The sequence below is a fragment of the Balaenoptera acutorostrata genome, chromosome 19, assembly GCF_949987535.1.
Source record: "Balaenoptera acutorostrata chromosome 19, mBalAcu1.1, whole genome shotgun sequence".
Lineage (NCBI taxonomy): Eukaryota > Metazoa > Chordata > Mammalia > Artiodactyla > Balaenopteridae > Balaenoptera > Balaenoptera acutorostrata.
The window spans coordinates 61986440-62006233 of NC_080082.1; the positions used below are offsets into that span (position 1 = coordinate 61986440).

General features: G+C 46.3%; 1 protein-coding gene across 1 annotated transcript in view; it reads right to left on the reverse strand.

Annotated features, from left to right (window-relative positions):
• The window catches only part of LOC114235400 (zinc finger protein 665-like), a 427904-nt gene that overhangs the window by 120328 nt on the left and 287782 nt on the right, over nucleotides 1-19794 (reverse strand). The window lies entirely within an intron of this gene.

Genomic DNA, 19794 nt, shown 5'->3' on the forward strand with positions numbered 1-19794 from the left:
ATCACGACGGCTTCTCTTGTGGAGCGTGGGCTCTAGGCGCATAGGTTCAGTAGTTGTGGCACGTGGGCTCAGTAGTTGTGGCTCGTGGGCTGTAGAGCGCAGGCTCAGTAGTTGTGGCGCATGGGCTTAGTTACTCCGCGGCATGTGGGATCTTCCCAGACCAGGGATCGAACCCGTGTCCCCTGCATTGGCAGGTGGATTGTTAACCACTGCGCCACCAGGGAAGTCCCCTAAATTGATTCTAATTGCAGGAAATGTTCCCAGATGGAACTAGCCCCTCACAACAACCACTTGGGTAGAAGGGGTGTAATCTGGAGGGCAGAGAGGGAGCAGAGATGGGGGAAGAAAGGCAGAAATACTTAGAGATGTAGGGCAATCAAGAAGGCTGGAGAGAAAGAGGAACAAGGGGGAACAGGTTGCAGAGTGGGGCAGGCCAGGTGTGAGGGAAGAAATGGAGAGGAGGGCAGGAATGGCAAGAGAGCAGAGGGGAAGAGAATGAGAGACAAAAAGAGTTAAAATAGGGAGAAAGATAAACGGAATGAAGTGGAAACACAGAAGTGCAGGTAGAGGGGAGAAACTAGATCCAGATGGGTAGTGAGTTCTTTGGATGTGGATGATTAATTTGGGATGTATGTTTTGGGGCTAGAATATAGTAAATTTAAAATTTGCTCAAATTATACAGATGAGGAGAATTGCAAAACTCCTGTCTACAAGGCTTTTGCATTTTGTAAATATTTGTATATTTAATGTGCCTGAGGTGATTCCAGTCCGGATGCATCACTGAGCATCGTGACTCTGAGTCCTCCCGTTCCTGAGGGCTGAGATCTAGGCTGAGGCTGAGGGGCTCTGCTCTGCGTGGGGATGGATCAGGGCTGGTCTGTGACTTGAAGGGGATTGCTGGGTACAGCTGAATAAATTTATAAATATAAATTTATATAAATAAATATTTATATAAATAAAATTATTTTTAAATACTGAGTTGTTTAATTTCCACAATTTGGGAATTTTCTGTTTTCCTTCTGCTGTTTTAGTTTTATTTCACTGTGATTGGAGAACATACTTTTTATGATCTCAATCTCTTAACATTGTTAAGATCTGTTTTTTGGCCTAACATGTGGTCTGTCATGGAGAATGTTCCATGTGTGTTTCAGGAGCATGTTTTTGCTGCTCTTGGGTGGAGTGATCTGTATGTGTCTGTTATGTCTACTTGGTCTATAGTGTTGTTTAAGTCCTCTGTTTCCTTATTGATCTTCTCTTTGGTTCCATCCATGAGTAAACCTGGGCCATTGAAGTCTCCCATGCTGTTTCTGTCTTCATTGCTGTTAACGTTTGCTTCCTTTTTCTTGGAGATCTAATGTTATATGTGTATGTATTTTTATTTCTTCTATCTTTTTGTTAAACTGACCCTTTTATCATTATATAACGTTCTTTGTGTTCATTTTTTTCTGATATTATGTAGTCACCACTGCTCTCTTTTTAGGATGGACTGTCTTTTCCATCCTTTTGCTTTTCGCCTTTCCATGTCCTTCGATTTGTGAATGTTCAGCTTTTAACTCTCTCACAGGCTGTTTCTGTGTCTCTCGCTCTCTGTTTTCCTCCTGTTACTTTCTTTAGTGGTCCCTGCTCAGGCACCCTGTACAGTGGTGGAAGGCAGGAGCCTTGGCCAGCCCCCTTCCTTCCACTGTAACTTCAGAGGGAATTCATCGAGGGTTTCCTTCTCGTCATGATGTTTGGTTAAAATGTATTTTTTTAAATAACAATATGTCTTTCCAATATACTTTTTTCATGATTTTTAATTCTCCAAGTTCATAACTTTATTATTGTGGTAATATTTTTCATAATCTGTGAAAATAGTGTATAATACTATTAACTTTTCTCATTGTGAATCTATGTTTTATTATTAGAAAAAACAAACGCTTTGGCTGTTTTTAATGCCTGTGTATGTAAATTTTAATGGATAAAATTGTATTTATATTTTTGAATATAGTTATTGAGATTGGAGTGAAAATATTTTTTTTCATGATTGTACCATTTTTCTTTTTTTAGGCTATTATAGAATCATGTTGACAAACTAAATTCAGTACAGTTGATACATTTTCATTGTCTGAAAGATGCTGAAATACGTGTGAATAAAACGATGGTTAATAAAATTGAAAATCTGTCAAGAAACAATTCCTCTCATTTCATTTTTTTTGTGTGGACATGTGTGTGCATAAGTTCATGGATGTGCAAGTCAACCATGTAATATATCTTTTTTTTTAAATTAATTTATGGCTGTGTTGGGTCTTCATTGCTGTGCACGGGTTTTCTCTAGTTGCGGCGAGCAGGGGCTACTCTTCGTTGCAGTGCCATGGGCTTCTCATTGCGGTGGCTTCTCTTGTTGCAGAGCACGGGGTCTAGGCGCATGGGCTTCAGTAGTTGTGGCTTGTGGGCTGTAGAGCACAGGCTCAGTAGTTGTGGCACAGGGGCTTAGCTGCTCCATGGCATGTGGGATCTTCCTGGACCAGGGCTCGAACCTGTGTCCCCTGCATTGGCTGGCAGATTCTTAAGCACTGCACCACCTGGGAAGACCCTAAACCATGTTATATACCTTTCATAGTCTAATTTATATCTTTGAATTTATATCTTCGAATTTATATCTTTATTTAAATCCTCTGTGTCTCCCAGAGTCTGCTAATTCCTGAGATGGGTGGATATAGGACTCCAAACACCCTAAGGTGTTTAGGACCCTAAGGTCCTAAAATCACAACTTAGTCTGCCTGTGTCAGGAGTGTTGGTTGTCACAGCAGAGGTTTGGGTGGAGCCAGGAGCAGTGGAGACTGTGCCGGGGGATCAGGGAGCAAGGAGGGTGGAAGCGCAGCCCAGGCAGGAGGGTGAGGGGATGGGGGATGATGTGGGGACAGAGGAAGGGGTGACACCTGGCGGGGTCCGAGGGGCCGTGGCTGTCACAGCTCCTGAACATCTACGCGGCACCCACGGCACAGCCGCGGTCGAGAGGCTCTGGTGGGAAGAGTCCCCAGCCTGTCTCGAGTACCGCTGAGTTCACAGCAGGGTCCAGCACTCCACTGTGGGTTCATTTTCAGTGCCCTTAACAAGGTTGGATCCAGCACTTCCTGAGCTTGAGTGAGTCAATTAGGCAGAATTGACCTTGGAATCAGAGTGAGGTAAAATTAGCCTAGTGACTCCTCACCAGGGTAGATTCTAGGGATGCCCTTGAGTTTAGGTGGTGCCCTTCCAATAGCCTCACTGGCGGCATTTTTAGTAGGAGGAGGTGGCAAAACCCCTCTTAGAAGACCATGCTTATTTCTGGTGGTTTTGGTTTCTGAAACAGTTAATACTCTTCAGTGCCACTTTGAAACAGCATCCTTTCAAAGTCGTGCTGGGGGGGGCATGCCCTCTTCGGCACACACTCAGCCTGCTGTCTTTGGAATCACCCCCTCTTCCCGCCCGCCCGCTTCCTGTCTCTGCAGTGTTGATGACGGTCAGCCTGAGCCGAGCCCTCCCGTCTCCATGGAGCCCCTTGTGACTGGGTCGGTTCCGGGTTCCGGGCTCCCAGGAGAGAGTGGTGGAGGCGGAGCTATTGCGCCATTTCTTCTCGAGACAGCGGTGATGGTGGTGGTGTGATAGTGGGACAGTGGTGATAGTGGTCATGTTACCAAAACGCAAGTCCCTGTGCTTGACGCACAGTGAGGCCGAACTATCAAAACGTTGGGGTTGGGCTTCCCTGGTGGCGCAGTGGTTGAGAATCTGCCTGCCAATGCAGGGGACACGGGTTCGAGCCCTGGTCTGGGAAGATACCACATGCCGCGGAGCAACTGGGCCTGTGAGCCACAACTACTGAGCCTGCGCGTCTGGAGCCTGTGCCCCGCAACAGGAGGGGCCGTGATAGTGAGAGGCCCGCGCACCGCGATGAAGAGTGGCCCCCGCTTGCCACAACTAGAGAAAGCCCTCGCACGAAACGAAGACCCAACACAGCTAAAAATAAAAAAAAAATAAAAATAAATAAATAAATAGAGTAGCTATTAAAAAAAAAAAAAAAAACGTTGGGGTTTGGAACAGAAAGGTTTGCTGCAGGGCCATGCAAGGAGATGGGTGGCTCATGCCTTAAAAACCCCAAACTCCCTGAAAGCTTCCAGCAAAGTCCTCTTATAGGAACAGTGAGGGAGGGGTGTGGTTAGTTGTTGCAGACTTCTTGGTGGCAGATCCTTTGTACCTGAGGTCAGGTCATGGGCAGGTAAAGATGTTCCTGTAAACCTCCACCAAACAAATGTTACTCTCTGTCCTGACAAGAAAGGGGAAGGTGCCAAGGCACACCTTTCACCCTCCGAGGTCCAGGCCTGGCTAAGAGAAGGGGGTCCCTGCAGGGGGGCCAGTTACCCTGCCCCAGAGCATTCATCCAGAACCAGGTTTGGGGCCTGCCGCCAGTGCCCAGGCCTGGCGGAAGATGATGATCTCAGTTGGCAGCTCCCTCAGGGCCAGGTCCCCAGACCCTGCCCAGCTGTGACTGCTGAGAGAGCCAGGCACCCAGGACCCAACTGGCCCTCCAGCTCCTCTGGCCGCCCAACGGCAAGGGGCCAGGTCCTGCAGACAGTGGCCCATGCAGACTGCCGCTGCCATTAGGTCGCAGAGGCGGGGATGGGGGAGAGGGTCACCGCTGCCTCAGGGCCCGGGCAGTGGGCAGCCTTGGCGAGGGCCCTGGAGCCCTGCAAGACACACCCCCAGCCTGTTCCCTCGGCCTCCCAGCTCCCCTGCCGGCCCAAGGAGAAGGGGAGGGGAGAAGGCCGGGATCCCTCTCTTACTTCACTCTCTGCCTGACCACCACCACTCTGCGGACATTTGGCTGAATGGGTCCACTAAATGTCACTCATTGATAGTTGGTCGCTTGAGGGAGGGGCTCACAGTGGCGCCGATCAATGGCTGAATGGGAGCTCTGAGGCCACTCCAACCATCCCTTCAGTGGTCTCCTGGTAACCGTTGCCTGGTAACGGGGGTGGGGGGCACAGCGTGCGCCAAGGGCCCTGTGCTAAGGGCTGCTCACTGCTGGGCTGTATTACAGTGTGATCACCTCCAGGTCTCCACCTGCACTGCTCTGCGTTTCCATTTCATTCTGTTTATCGGTCTCCCTATTGCTTTCTATGTCTCTTTTTGTTCCCCTCTCTTCTCCTGCTGTTTCTCCCCTCCTATTTTCTCACTCCTGTCCCGCCCCACTCTGCACCTTGTGTCCCCTATTGATGCTCTTTCTCCCCGACCTTTCTGATGACCTACATCTCTATGTATTTCTGCCTCTTTCTTCCCTCATCTCTGCTCCCTTTCTGCCCTCTGGTTACACCCCTTCTGTCCCTGTTATTCTCCCTGCCCACTCTCCGGCGCCCCCTGGTGGCTGTGCTTCCTTCCTGCTCTCTCTCTCTGCTCTAGTAGTCAGTATTTTTCCTCTCCTTCTCTCCCAGCACCATGATGCTCTGAAGGCCATGGTTCCACCTTTTATCCTCTCCCGGACTCTCTGTGTGAAATGCCTCACCATTGTTACCACTCTCCTACCACTGATCCAGAGCCCCTCTGCCTTTGTTGCTCTCCAATCCCTGGAGATCCGGCTTTTTAATTTACTTCTCTATTTTATTCACCTGCTACCTTCCAGGCTTAATCACTTTCACTTTACTATTTACAAGTCCCTCTATGTTCCCATTGGTTCTCCCTCATTCTTTATCCTCCTTAGTTTTTCTATTTCTTTCAGTCGCTCTCTGTGTCTGCTTCTCCTGATCCCCCTCGTCCCTGTATTTACGAGGATGGCGACTGAATAAGACGCCCGCATACTGGAAGAGACCGTTTGGAACTCAGAACCGAAGAACACTGTGTGTCACAAGGCTGGCCCAGGTCACCTCCCCCTACACGGGGTCAGAGGAAGGGCTGACCAGGAAGGGGAGGCCTGCGGAGCAGAAAGACCGGTCTAAGACGCGAGAACAGAAGGACTGGGAGGGAGAGGGGTGGGCTCTCCAGAATCCCAGGACCGGGGAGAGAACGCGGCCTCCCCTGGAGCGGGGGGACCGGCGCTGCCCTCCAGGGGCCTAGGGGGCGAGGCTGGAGGGCGCGCATCCACCTCGCGGAAGAGGACGTTACGTGGGGGCGGGCGGAGGTAGTAAAGGGTTTCAAGAAGGAAAATGTAAGGAGGTTTGTATGTGGACCGGAAGCGGAAAAGGCAAGGGCTTCGGTACTGGCCTCAGAGAAATTTAAAACCCAAAGGGAAACGGTCCGCGATCCGTAATACTGACGTCTGGATTTACATGAGGAGGAGGAGCAGGAGTGCGAATTAAAAGACCACAGTGACTTCAGAACCCTGAGGATGGAGTAAACGGACCGCGAAGCACAGATTTAAACTAGAAAAGAGAAACTTACACTCTGCAGTGTGACCTTCGTTGCATTTCATTTCCGGGACCGTAGAGAAGTGCGCATGCGCTTGGTGAAGAGACGGGGCGGCCTGGGCGGGGCCTGGGCGGAGAGCTAGCGACGGGGTTGCGGGGCGGTGAGGGGAACCCGGGTCTGGGAAGGGAACGCGGGGGGTGGGGCGGGGGCGGGGGCGGGGGGGGTAGGGCGGGGGCGGGGGCGGGGGCGGGGACGGGGACGGGGAAGGGGGCGGGCCCGGAAGGTGCTTCTCCGTGCTTGACGGGTTTATTTTAAGTTGCAGTCTGTAACAGTTTTAAGGTAAAGCTTACGTTTATGGGGGCCAGTTATGTCGGAGACCAAGATGTATTCTCTAAACAAGTTGAAAACGGTTTAAATACAAGCTATTTTTGCCAACAGGTTGCTCTCATGTCCTGTTAATGAGGCCAAAGATATTAAGGTTTCTGGAAACGCGGGCCTCCCAGAGTGGTTGACATGCGGCAGTGGTTGGCTCCAGGAAGATTTTGTGAAATTAGAATTAATTTAAGCAGTTTAAGGAAACAAGAACTGAACTTGTCTCTGTATTACACACTAGAAGGAGAAATACAGAACTCTCCCTGGGTTGAATGGGCTATTTCATACTGACACCCTGCAGAATAGCTTCTCCGTTTCTATTCCCCTTAAACACCAGAGGCCAAATTCAACAATCTGCTCAGTTCCAGAGACTCAGGGACAACACCTGGGGTCTGAGACTGTCGGGACTAAAGCAAGTGATAATTTAGGTCACTAACCATTGGCTTAAAAAGAGCAAAACGTTTTTAAAAATTGTTATGTATTGACACTTCCCTGGTGGTCAGTGGTTGAGACTTTGCACTCCCAATTCAGGGGCCATGGGTTCGATCCCTCGTCAGGGAACTAAGATCCCCACATGCCGCAAAGTGTGGCCTAAAGAAAGAAAGAAAGAATTGTTATAAATTGTATTGCCCTTTCTTTGTGCTAACGTGTTTTAATTATTTGCCGTTTTAGCCTAAATTTTTTTTTTTTTTTTTGGCCGCACCAGGCCAAAAAAAAAGTTTAATTTTTTAAAATTAGCTGGGGCTTTCCTGGTGGCGCAGTGGTTGGGAATCTGCCTGCTGGTGCAGGGGACACGGGTTCGAGCCCTGGTCTGGGAGGATCCCACATGCCGCGGAGCAACTGGGCCCGTGAGCCACAATTACTGAGCCTGAGCGTCTGGAGCCTGTGCTCCACAACAAGAGAGGCCGTGATGGTGAGAGGCCCGCGCACCGCGATGAAGAGTGGTCCCCACTTGCCACAACTAGAGAAAGCCCTCGCACAGAAACGAAGACCCAATACAGTCATAAATAAATAAATAAATAAAAAGAACGTGAATTTCTTTAAAAAAAAAATTAGCATCCATCGTTTCATATAGATAAAGTAAAAGGAGGAAGGGCAATAAGAGAAAACATTTTTTTTCTTTTGGTGAGAACTGCCTTATTTCATAAAATGCTTATCCAATTCCACACTTGTGCTGAATTACCTTCAAATATCTTTGAGAAAAACTTGTTTACATCATAATATATTTAAGTCAATAACTAAATATAATGCAATTTCAAATTCCCTTTATGTTCATTATGAGAGTAATTAGAAATTTACCTTTGATTTTTAAACTGTAATGTATATTAGCTCTTTATGTTCTATTGCTGAAAGTTCTGTCAAGGGTGGATAACAGAGCCTGTAAAATATACAGTATTCAGAAGACATTGGTATTTATTTTCATCTAAGGAATAATTAACTTTGCCATATTTCTAAGGGCATTGAGTGGGGAGGTCCATATTCTCTTTAATATGAGCCCTAAAGAAAGTAAAACTAGATTATCAACTATGCAGTAACTTCATTTCTGCCCTCAATATTTCTATGGCAATATGTGTCATTAAACATTTACTACAGGGGCTTCCCTGGTGGCGCAGTGGTTAAGAATCCGCCTGCCAATGCAGCGGACATGGGTTCGAGCGCTGATCCGCGAAGATCCCACACGCCACAAAGCAACTAAGCTCCTGCGCCACAACTACTGAGCCCACGCACCTAGAGCCCGGTGCTCCACAGGAGAAGCCGCACCGCGACGAAGAGTAGCCCCCGCTCTCCGCAACTAGAGAAATGTCCATGCGCAGCAATGAAGACCCAACGCAGCCAAAAATAAAAAAATAAATAATAAAAACATTTACTAGAAATTATGTTTTCCTACATCCCTCCGGTGGAAGATTTTGTCCATAGAGAAATGGCAATCAATTGTTTACAATTGATGTTTACATAGGGCTATTAGCATACTTAAAATGTTTTCAGACAAAATGAGCAGAATATCCTGGTGTAACACAACATGCAAACAACATCACATTTTTTAAAGATGCAGTGACTGGAATAAATTTTAGAATGTCTATTGGATAGATAATTCTGTATTACGCAACATTTGAAATTAGCCGTGTTGGCAAAAAAGACGTTTCAGTGTGGACTTCCATGATTCCGGTCAAGGATGAGTCAATGGTGGAACATTTCATTAAACACAGAACAATAGAGAAGCTGATTATCAGGCAAAGTAATGGATCCATTTTTTTAATGAGGAATTCTATTGCTTACATAATTATCAAGGCAGCCAAATTAGCATATTTACAAGAAAAAAAGGAAATTTCCTAAATCACAGGAAGATTTTGACACAGTTCTCCCTGTGATATCGTTATGAAACTGATACAAATTATTAAGGATTCAAAAATGTGAAAAACACAAGGATATAGTATGACGTGTCCTTAAAAATTAAAGAATATACATTTCTGAGTCCGGGTGGAAGGACCGAAATATTTACCACTCTCAAACTTAGATAGGGATAAATTTTACCAGAAGGGATTATTACCAGGAATTCCCTGGCCGTCCAGTTGTTAGGACTACACGCTTCCACTACAGGAAGCACGGTTTGATCTTTAGTGCAGGAACTAAGATCCCACAAGGTGCGCTGCACGGCCAAAAAAAAAAAAAAAAAAGATTCTTACCATACAGAGAATGTTGCAACCACAAAATTTGTAAAGCCTCAAAAGTCAGACAAAAAAAGAGCTTTTCTTTTATACCCAGGGGTAAACAAGGTAGGAAAACTCCCATATGGAGGAGTGGATGAGCATGTGGCAGAAGCCTCAGTTTCTCAGATGATGTTCTATGCTGAAGTCACTTACTCTTGGGTGCAGATATTCTGGCAGCAAGGTTGCTCTGAATGACAAAGCTCAAAAGTGGTCCAAAAATTAAGGCATTTGGGAGAGGAGAAAAGCTTAAGAATTTTTTGATTAAATCATCTTAACAAGCATTGTGTCCACTTATCTAAGGACCAACAAATCAGTAATCGTTGATAAGGCAATGGATGGGAATTTGGAGGATTCCTTTCTTGCTGTTTCCAAAGTAAACAAGGGGGCTATCCTGTCTTACTGAAATTAAAGAGGAAGTGTAGTTCTTAGTAAGTAAGCTGTTACCGTCCGCAGAAAAGAAGAAAAGGAGTTCTTTTACCTTTGCTATTTTCCAGAGTTCCAGGATTGAAGTAAAGTCTAACATTGTCACCGCATAATGTGACATCAAGCAAAATTCAAAAAATAACAAATACACATGTTACATTTGGATAATGGAATATTAGAAAGTTTAAACTAATAATGATAATAACAAACATACCCAAGAAGCGCAGCGTTTATGCCTTTGAATGGCATTGAAGGACCCTGCATTCTCCTTGTGCCTGTGTTGTGTCTATTCCTGTCACATGCAAGAGGAATTAAGTCTCTTAGTTTTAATTTATATTTGTCCTTACAACACACACATAGAAAAGGCAGCAAGTGTGACCTTAAAGTTAGCCAAAAGACAATTTCAGTTGATTGAAAAAAGTAGATGCCCCTAGGCTTAATTTCATTCATATTTATGAAATAGCAAGTCACCTCCTGATTGTAACAGATCAACAAATTAAATATAAAGAAGCAAAGACTTAATAATGTGTTTAAAAAAATTTTTTGACATTGATGTTATAAAGCAATGCTTTTGACTTAAACTGTCAGATTCCCCTTGACCTACACTCCCTGGACCAGAGTTGGTCTCTGCCTCCTGGGTTTTAGGGGAATAGAAATGGAAATGATGTTCTTATACCTTTAGTATGAAGACACTGAGTCAGCACGAGCAGAGTTTTTGCATTTCACCTTTCAATTTCCGTTCCCTACAAAGACAACTTAACTGAATGAGCCTGTTCTGGGTGTAGTCAGCACCCACATTGACCCTCCACCTAGAACCCTAGCACCCTGCATCCCACGGCTGAGTCCCAGTGTACCTGTCTCCACCCACTCATGCCCGGGTGTCTTTCTTTTTTTTTTTTTTTTTAATAAGTATTTATTTTATTTTATTTATTTTTGTCTGTGTTGGGTCTTCGTTTCTGTGCGAGGGCTCTCTCCAGTTGTGGCGAGCTGGGACCACTCTTCATCGCGGTGCGCAGGCCTCTCACTATCGCGGCCTCTCTTGTTGCGGAGCACAGGCTCCAGACGCGCAGGCTCAGTAACTGCGGCTCAGGGGCCCAGTTGCTCCGCGGCATGTGGGATCTTCCCAGACCAGGGCTCGAACCCGTGTCGCCTGCATTAGCAGGCAGATTCTCAACCACTGCGCCATCAGGGAAGCCCCCCGGGTGTCTTTCTTAGTCTATCATGCCTTTGCAGTGAATCATAAATCTTTAATTCTTGCCCTCTGCTTGCTTGCTTCCTTGCTTTTTTTTTTTTGGAACCCGTGCCGCAGTGGAAGCCTGGAGTCTTAACCACTGGACCACCAGGGAAGTCCCCCAAATTTTTCATTTGAACAGTTCTTTTTTTAAGTTAAGAAGGAAAACAAACAAACAAAACAAAACAAAACCGTGTTCAATATAAGCGGCCGAAAATGACAGCTCTAAGCATTTTCCTTGATTGTGTCAAACATTACTTTGAAATAAGCAGGTAGGAGCTGTACTCCTCAGGACACCACAGGGACTCCAAGAGATCCAGAGGGCAATGATCCAGTTCAGTTAGGCAGAAGGAAGCCTCCAGGCGCAGAGCAGAGGGAAGCCCGGTGCTGCCCCCAGAACCTTCCTTTTTCCTGACCAAATCTCCATATCAGCCCTGAATTCACCCCTCCTCGTTCCCTGCTCCCCTGCCACTGTCCTGTCCTCCCTCCTCACTGTATGTTGCTTCAGGGTCAGAAACACTCCCAGGTTTCTGCAGACCCGAAAACGATCTATTTATATTTTTTAATCACAGAGCCTAATCAGTAACTGCCTACAGGCTTACCCCTCTGCCCCAGCTAGTGATGGTTTTACTCTTTAGATTGGAACAGCTCCACTATGATAGTTTCCTTGGTAACCCATGAACCAAGCTCAGGTCAATTCCCCCACCAACTGGTAACCTACCTCTTCCCCTCCAATAGTGAAGACTGCTGCCCTGTCCTGCCTGCCTGCCTTCTGCTATACACGGCGGGGTGTCATTTCAGGACCTTGCTTCTGACATGTAAGTTCCCCTGTCCAATAGAATCACTGATGTGTCTGTGACTGTCTCCGGGCTCTTTCTTAGGTCTTGAGGTTGTGCAATTACAAGGTTTGCAGGCCTTCGGGATGCAGCCCAACAGGCCTCCTGGGTGAATGGGGAATAGAAACAGAAATGCTGTTACTGTTTCTGAATAGAAACAGAAATGCATGTCTGTATGAAACTGTCCATTCTACTCAGGGAGAGTTTTGCATTTCACATTCTCATTTGTAATCCCTATACAAACAACTCTGTTTTTTGTTTTCTTAAACCAACTAAATTAATTCTCTTTTTTAAAAATTGGAAGTATATTTGATTTACAATGTTACATTAGTTTCAGGTATATAGCACAATGATTCAGTTATCTATATATATATTCTTTTTGAGATTCTTTTCCCTTATAGTTTATTACAAAATACTGAGAATAGTTCACCATGCTATACAGTGGGTGCTTGTTGGTTTTCTATTTTATATTAATTGTAATTGCAGGAAATGTTCCTGGGTCCAATCTCTGCCATGTCAGGCTCTCACCAAGATCCCAGTTTCTAGATCACTTAATTGCTTCAGCCTCACCAGCAGGACTTGCCTGTAACCTGCTGGCAATAATAGGTTTTGACATAAACCATGTTCAACATCTCAGTGTCTGGGAATTCCCTGGCAGTTCAGTGGTTAATACTCCATGCTTTCATTGCTGAGGTCCTGGGTTCGCTCCTGGTTTGATCCCTGGTTGGGGAACTAAGATCCCAGAAGCCATGTGTGCAGCAGAAAAAACAAAAAAATCTCAGTTTCTGACAGAAGTGTCCCACATGATGTAAGCTTTTACCTTAAAACTATTAGAGACAGTGTTAATGTTACAGGGAAAATCTTGGCGGATGTGTAGACAACAGACACAACCAAGCCAAAGCAAGCAAGAAGGAATGATTTGGTTTTTTATTTTTTTTGGCCACGCCCCATGGTTTGCAGGAGCTTAGTTCCCTGAGTGGGGATCCATCCTGGGACCCCAGCAGTGAAAGCCTGGAATCCCAACCACTGGACCACCATGGAATTCACAGGAAGGACTTATTACTTACAGCAAGCAAGGAGAACACTGGGATCTTTTCCAAAGCAGTGTCTCCCCAACACCGAAAGTGGGAAACCTTTTTTTGGGTAGGGGGCTGTGCCGCGCAGCATATGGGATTTTTTTAAAATTTATTTAATTTATTTACTTATTTTTGGCTGCATTGGGTCTTCACTGCTGCACGTGGGCTTTCTCTAGTTGCAGTGAGCAGGGGCTACTCTTCGTTGTGGTACACGGTCTTCTCATTGCTGTGCCTTCTCTTGGCTCTAGGTGCGCGGGCTTCAGTAGTTGTGGCTCGCAGGCTCTAGAGCACAGGCTCAGTAGTTGTGGCACACGGGCTTAGTTGCTCCGCGGCATGTGGGATCTCCCTGGACCAGGGCTCGAACCCGTGTCCCCTACATTGGCAGGCAGATTCTTAACCACTGCGCCACCAGGTAAGCCCCATACGGGATCTTTGTTCCCCAGCCAGGGATCAAATCCTTGACCCCGCAGTGTAAGCGTGTTGTCTCAACCAACTGACCGCCAGAGAGGTCAAAGGGCAAGTTTTAAGCTAAGGGTACATGCATATCCATGAAGGGGCTTGGGCTTTGAACAGCGTCCAAGCTTTAGCTGATTGGTCAAGAGGGTCAGAAAAGGTCAACATCAACATCCCTTAGGTTCCAGTTGACCTGGTGGTTGAGTGCTTCAGGCTAATCTTTACTACTGAAACAGAACTGGGAGTCATTACAACTGATATGTTATCTTTGCTATTGTTACTTCTCTTGCCTGATAGCGGACTACTTTTCTGCGTTCCTTTATTCCCTTAAGATCTTTAATTCCTGAGACCTGTTCAAGGGCAAGCATCGTGGACAGGCTTAGATCAAGAAATGGCTAAGGCAAAAATGGTTTCTTATATATCAAGAAATCCATGCCTGGTTCTCTTTCTACTGGGACCCCCTACCCTGTCTGGTTGCATTACCAGACCAGGTTCCTTTGTCCAATACTCAGCAAGACGTGAAGGTTTGCAGCAGAGAAAGCTTTATTCATGAGGCAGCCAAGCTACGTGATGGGAGAAGAAACATCAAATCTGCCTCCCTGACTGCAAGACCCTCTGGTATTTAAGGATAAAGAAAGAAGGTGGCCTGGGACACGGGAAAAGTGGTTGGAGATAAGAAAAATGTGAGGTAATCCTTGTTCTGCACCAGCTCAGCTTAGCTACAGGTTTCTGCATGGAACTCATGTTCAGAAAATGGCTCTTAGCTTGTTCAGAAGGTGGAGTTTTTGGCCCTCTGATGTCAAAATGTCACAGAGCAGACACTCGCAGATGCGCAGGTGGAGGGCCAGTGGTTCTAACTAGTTGTAACCAGCTCGGCATCAAACTGGACACAGCTGATTCCAAGTTTCTAAAAAACAACTTGGACAAACATCTTTAGCTAAATGACACTTGCAGGATGTGCAAGCTTTCCTACAAATAACTAAAGTGGGCTTGATCCTCAAAAGCAGGTTACAGTTTTATTATTTAGCAAGTTAAATAGATCTAACTGGTGACTACCTTTGGTTTCAACAGTAAATCAAAATAAGCAGGAGACAAAGCGGCTACACAAAGTTCAAAAGACACACGTTTCTAAATCCCTAAGAGTAGCTTTACAGGCAAGGCTGGGGTGGGGGAGGGGATGCAGAGGCCCCGCCTCCTGCCCCGCCCACTGGGGGGGTCTCCTGCTGGCCTTGGCGCTCTCCTCGCCCCGCCTCCTCGCGTAAGCGCCTTTCGCAGTCCCCGCCCTCAGGCGGCTCCTTCTAAGCATTCTGCGCCTGCGCAGTGGTCTACGAACCGGAAAGCGGCGGGCTGAACAGGGGTTACCACGGAAAGCTGAAGTCACTCTTTGGTGCGTGATTTCTTTTTTCTAGTGTACCGGCGCTTCGGGGTTCCCCCATACATCCTCACAGTGTGGGACTCACTACGGAATTTAAAATATTCGCCCCCGCCCTTCCATCCTAAGTAAATTCAAGGTGGGGGTCGTTTCACTTTGTAGTTGAAATCGCTCTGAGGCCGGTCCGTGCCCTTGGGTTTTACATCCACGCGGACGCCGCCTTTCGCGCCGTTTTCCTGCTTGAAACCTTTTACTACCTCCGTCCTTGCCATGTAAAGTCCTCATCCACGGGGTGGATTCCCTCCACCCTATCCTCGCCCTCTCGGCCCCTGGAGGGCAGCGCCGGCCGCCCCGCTCCCGGACAGGCCGCGTCCTCTCCCCGGTCCTGGGGTTCTGCAGAGCCCGCCCCTCTCCGGAGACCCCCTCCCTCCCTCCCAGCGCCTCTGTCCACGCGTCTCCTCAGGCCGGTCCTTTTGCTTCTCTGGTCTCCCCTTCCTAGTCAGCCCTTCCCCTCACCCGGCGTCGATTGCGGGGGGGCGGGGTAACCTGTGCCAGAGGTGTGACACCCAGTGTTGTCGTTCCCCAATTTCACGCCGTTGGAAAATATGCACTTCCGTAGGGGGGCATCTCATTCAGTCGCCAGCACAGTAAATACGTGGCGAGGGGATTAGGAGAAGCAGAGACAGAGAAGGACTAAGAAAGCGAAAATCTGAGGAGAAAGGAATAAGGGAGAACGGATGAGAACGTAGACTACGGCTGAGCATCTTGCAAAAAGACAGTAAAAATAAATTTAGCCCTGAAAGTCCTAATTTTTTTAATATAAATTTATTTTATTTATTTATTTTTGGCTGCATTGGGTCTTTGTTGCTGCACGCGGGCTTTCTCTAGTTGCAGAGAGCAGGGGCTACTCTTTTTTTTTTTTTTTTCTTTTTCTGAACGAACTTTTTTTTTTTTTTTTTTTTTTTTGGGTTGTGTTGGGTCTTCGTTTCTGTACGAGGGCTTTCTCCAGTTGCGGCAAGCGGGGGCCACTCTTCATCGCGGTGCGCGGGCCTCTCACTATCGCGGCCTCTCTTGTTGCGGAGCACAGGCTCCAGACGCACAGGCTCAGTAGTTGTGGCTCATGGGCTTAGTTGCTCCGCGGCATGTGGGATCTTCCCGGACCAGGGCTCGAACCCGTGTCCTCTGCATTGGCAGGCGGTTTCTTAACCATTGCGCCACCAGGGAAGCCCATGAAAGTCGTAGTTTTATAAAACAAAGAAGTAATTAAAAGAAGATCCGCAGGGATTGGAGAGCTACGTTGGGACGGGGGCGTGGTTCAGCTGTGGGAGGGAGGGTAACAATGGTGAGGCGCTTCACACAGAAAGTGGGGGCGGGGGGATAAAATATTTGGAAACCTGGCCTTCAGAGCAACATGGTGCTGGGAGAGAAAGAGGAAAACTAGTGATTGGAGGAGCAGAGGAAGAGAAAGAGCCGGAAGGAAGCACAGCCGCTTGCGGGTGCCTGAGTGGGGACGAAGGGAGCACGACAAGGACAGAAGAGGTGTATCCCAGAAGTCAGATCTGGAGCCGAGATGGGGGAAGAAAGGGGCAGCAATAAATAGAGATTCAGGTTAATCAGGAAGGTTGAGGGGAAAAACCCATCAGAGGGGAAACAAGTTGCAGAGTGGTCACGAAATGAGTGAGTTTTGCAATACGAGGGCGGGAACAGCAGTAGAGTAGAGGGGTACAAAATAGAGAAAGAGAAAGAAATAGGGAGGTAAGCGAATGGAATGGAATGGGAACACACTAGTTAGGTAGTGAGGGAAACTGGATCCAGATGGATGGTGAGTTTAAAACAAATTTAAATGAAGATTGCAAAACTGTCTATAAGGTTTGGGCATTTAGTAATTTATATCAGAAGATAAAATCTTTTTGCAATTCCTGTTTAGCCTGGGGGCAGTGACTTGAATCAGATAGTTCCCTTTTCCTGGCATCTGGTAGAGGTTGTAGGGAGATGAGAAGTAGAGCAAGAAAGGCGTGAGTGTCGCTACCTGGGGCCTCTTTAAAAGAACATTAAAAGTGTTTTTTTTCTGTGTGTGTGTGCTGGATTTACTTTTTCTTTCCTGTTTGTTTTCATTGAATTATTTAGGGCTTGAAATAAGTCTTATATTCAATTTCTACTTTCTTATAAATAATTATTAACTTCTGAAATAAGCTGTGGTGGTCTTCTATAATTAACTCATGTCATTGTTTTCTAAATATGATATATTGTCAATTATTTAAAGCGTCGAGGCCAGAATTTTTATTTTTTTAATCTATTTTTTACATTTATTTATTTATTTATTTTTATTTTTGGCTGCCTCCGGTCTTAGTTGCAGCACGCAGGCTCTTGGTTTTGGCGCGTGGGCTTCTCTCTAGTTCTGGCGCGAGGGCTCCAGAGCACGTTGGCTTAGTTGCCCCGCGGTATGTGGGATCTTAGTTCCCCAACTAGGGATCGAACCCGAGTCCCCTGCATTAGCAGTCAGACTCTCAACGACTGGACCACCAGGGAAGTCCCAAGGCCAGAATTTTTAGATTAAAAATAATTCACAGGGAGTTCCCTGGTGGTCCAATGATTAGGACTCAGTGCTTTCACTGCCGTGGCCTGGGTTCAATACCTGGTCGGGGAACTAAGATCCTGCAAGCTGTGGCCAAAAAATAAAAAAAATAAAAAATAAAAAGTAATTCACAAATTAATTCCCGTTAAAATTTTTTTGAGCTTTATTCGATATGTGTGAGCTTCCATCTGGTAAAAGTTCTTTGGTAACTAGTAAATAATTTTAGACTATATTGAGGAGTACTTGGCAAAGATGTCAATGATCTTTTATATTAACATTCAAATCCTAGTTTTAGCCTTATATTCTGTTTTCTTCCTTTTTCTTTGAACTGTTAAAATTGTGAGCTGTAAACGATATGAAGATGTTTCCCTCAGGTCTCTCTTGACTGTTCTTTTCAAGTGATGAAGGATGGGCTGTATTGACTTGGAATCTTCTTCCAACAGAAGAAGTTTGCACAGAGCTTATTTCTAGGCTGACCCCTTCATGTTTTCTGCTCCAGCAGCTATGCTTTTGCAATTCTGTATTTTAAAAATTATTTTATGTTTTATTATTTATTCATTTATTTATTGGCCGTGCCTTGTGGCACGCGGGATCATAGTTCCCCAACCAGGGATCGAACCCGTGCCCCCTGCACTGGGAGCGTGGAGTCTTAACCACTGGACTGCCAGGGAAGTTCCTTAAAATTTTTATTTTTAAAAATTTTATTGATGTACAGTTTATTTACAAAGTTGTAATTTCTGCTGTACAGCAAAGTGATTCAGTTATACATATATATATATTCTTTTTCATATTCTTTTCCATTATGGTTTACCACAGGATATTGAATATAGCTCCTTGTGCTATACAGTAGGACCTTGTTGTTTATCCATCCGATACATAATAGTTTGCCTCTGCTAGTCCGAAACTCCCAATCCATCCCTCCCTCTTCTCCTCCTCCTCCTTGGCAACCTCGAGTCTCTTCTCTATGTCGGTGAGTCTGTTTTCATTTTGTAGATATGTTGATGCGTTTCTGTATGTTGAGATTATTTTACTGTGATTTTTCTGGAAAGGAATAATTAGCTGCTTGGTATCAGTGTGATCAGACCTTGAAAGAAGTTTCCTTTGCTCAGGAACATGAATGATAGTCCTGGTGTTTTAAATGCAGCGGGCAATAAAGACCAGCTCTGCCCACTGACCCTTCAGGATCCCATTTCAGAAGTTAGATACACCTGATCTGTTCACTCAACTCAGACCTTCTCAGAAATCTCTCTCCTCTGGGCCTTACGGAGCCCACTTGTAACATGGGGATGACAGACTAGACCAGAAACTCTCAGTCCGAGCAACACTGACCCCGAATTGATTGGCCAAATTGGGTGTGTGTCTGTGTGTGGCTGTTCTTTTTGGAGAGAGTGTTGAGTTTTGTTTAGAATTGTATATGGGTTCCTGTCTTCCCAGAATGAAAAACAAAAGCACTAGAATGGAGACAAGAAAGTAGGCTCAGAGTAGAAGTGACTTAGAACTATTTCTCTACATAACATGTATTTTTTAAAATTAATTAATTTATTTTTGGCCGCGTTGGGTCTTCGTTGCTGTGCGCAGGCTTTCTCTAGTTGTGGCAAGCGGGGGCTACTCTTCGTTGCGGTGTGCGGGCTTCTCATGGCGGTGGCTTCTCTTGTTGCGGAGCATGGGCTCTAGGTGCGCGGGCTTCAGTAGTTGTGGCTTGCGGGCTCTAGAGCGTAGCTCAGTAGTTGTGGTGCATGGGCTTATTTGCTCCGTGGCATGTGGGATCTTCCCGGACCATGGCTCGCACCCGTGTCCCCTGCATTGGCAGGCGGATTGTTAACCACTGCACCACCAGGGAAGTTCCTACATTACATGTATGTTTGAAGAGAGTTTATGTCAGTCCTGGCACTCAGACCTCCACTGGCTCTTATTTGTCTTTAGGACAAAATCGAATCTCCTCACTGTGGCTACTCAGCCCTGTGTCATCCTCAGGGCCCTGCCAGTGTCTCCAGCCTCATCCTGGGAGCTGACCCTTTTCTCATGGTTCACTCTGCCCTGGGCACATTCACCTTTTCTCTCTTCCCCAAAAGCAACACCTTTTCTGTGTCAGATCTCAGTTCCTGTTCTTACCTTTGGCCTTTAAGTCATCGTGGCTTAGGCCCCTTGTCCTCCTTCAGGTCTAGGCTCAGAGAGGTCTCCCCATCCCTTCCTGACAATCTCTGTCATTTTCACCAGGTTTTATTGTCCCTTCCCCAATCATCCTCTTTAGAAATGCCCTTCTCCATTGGTTATTTGGAGTCTGTCCCATTTTTCCTTCATTCAGGGGCTCACAGTGTTCCTCTTGCTTCCAGGCTGATGGCAGCATCTCACTGTGGGGATGTGTTTAGATGCTAGGACTGTGGGTTGTGC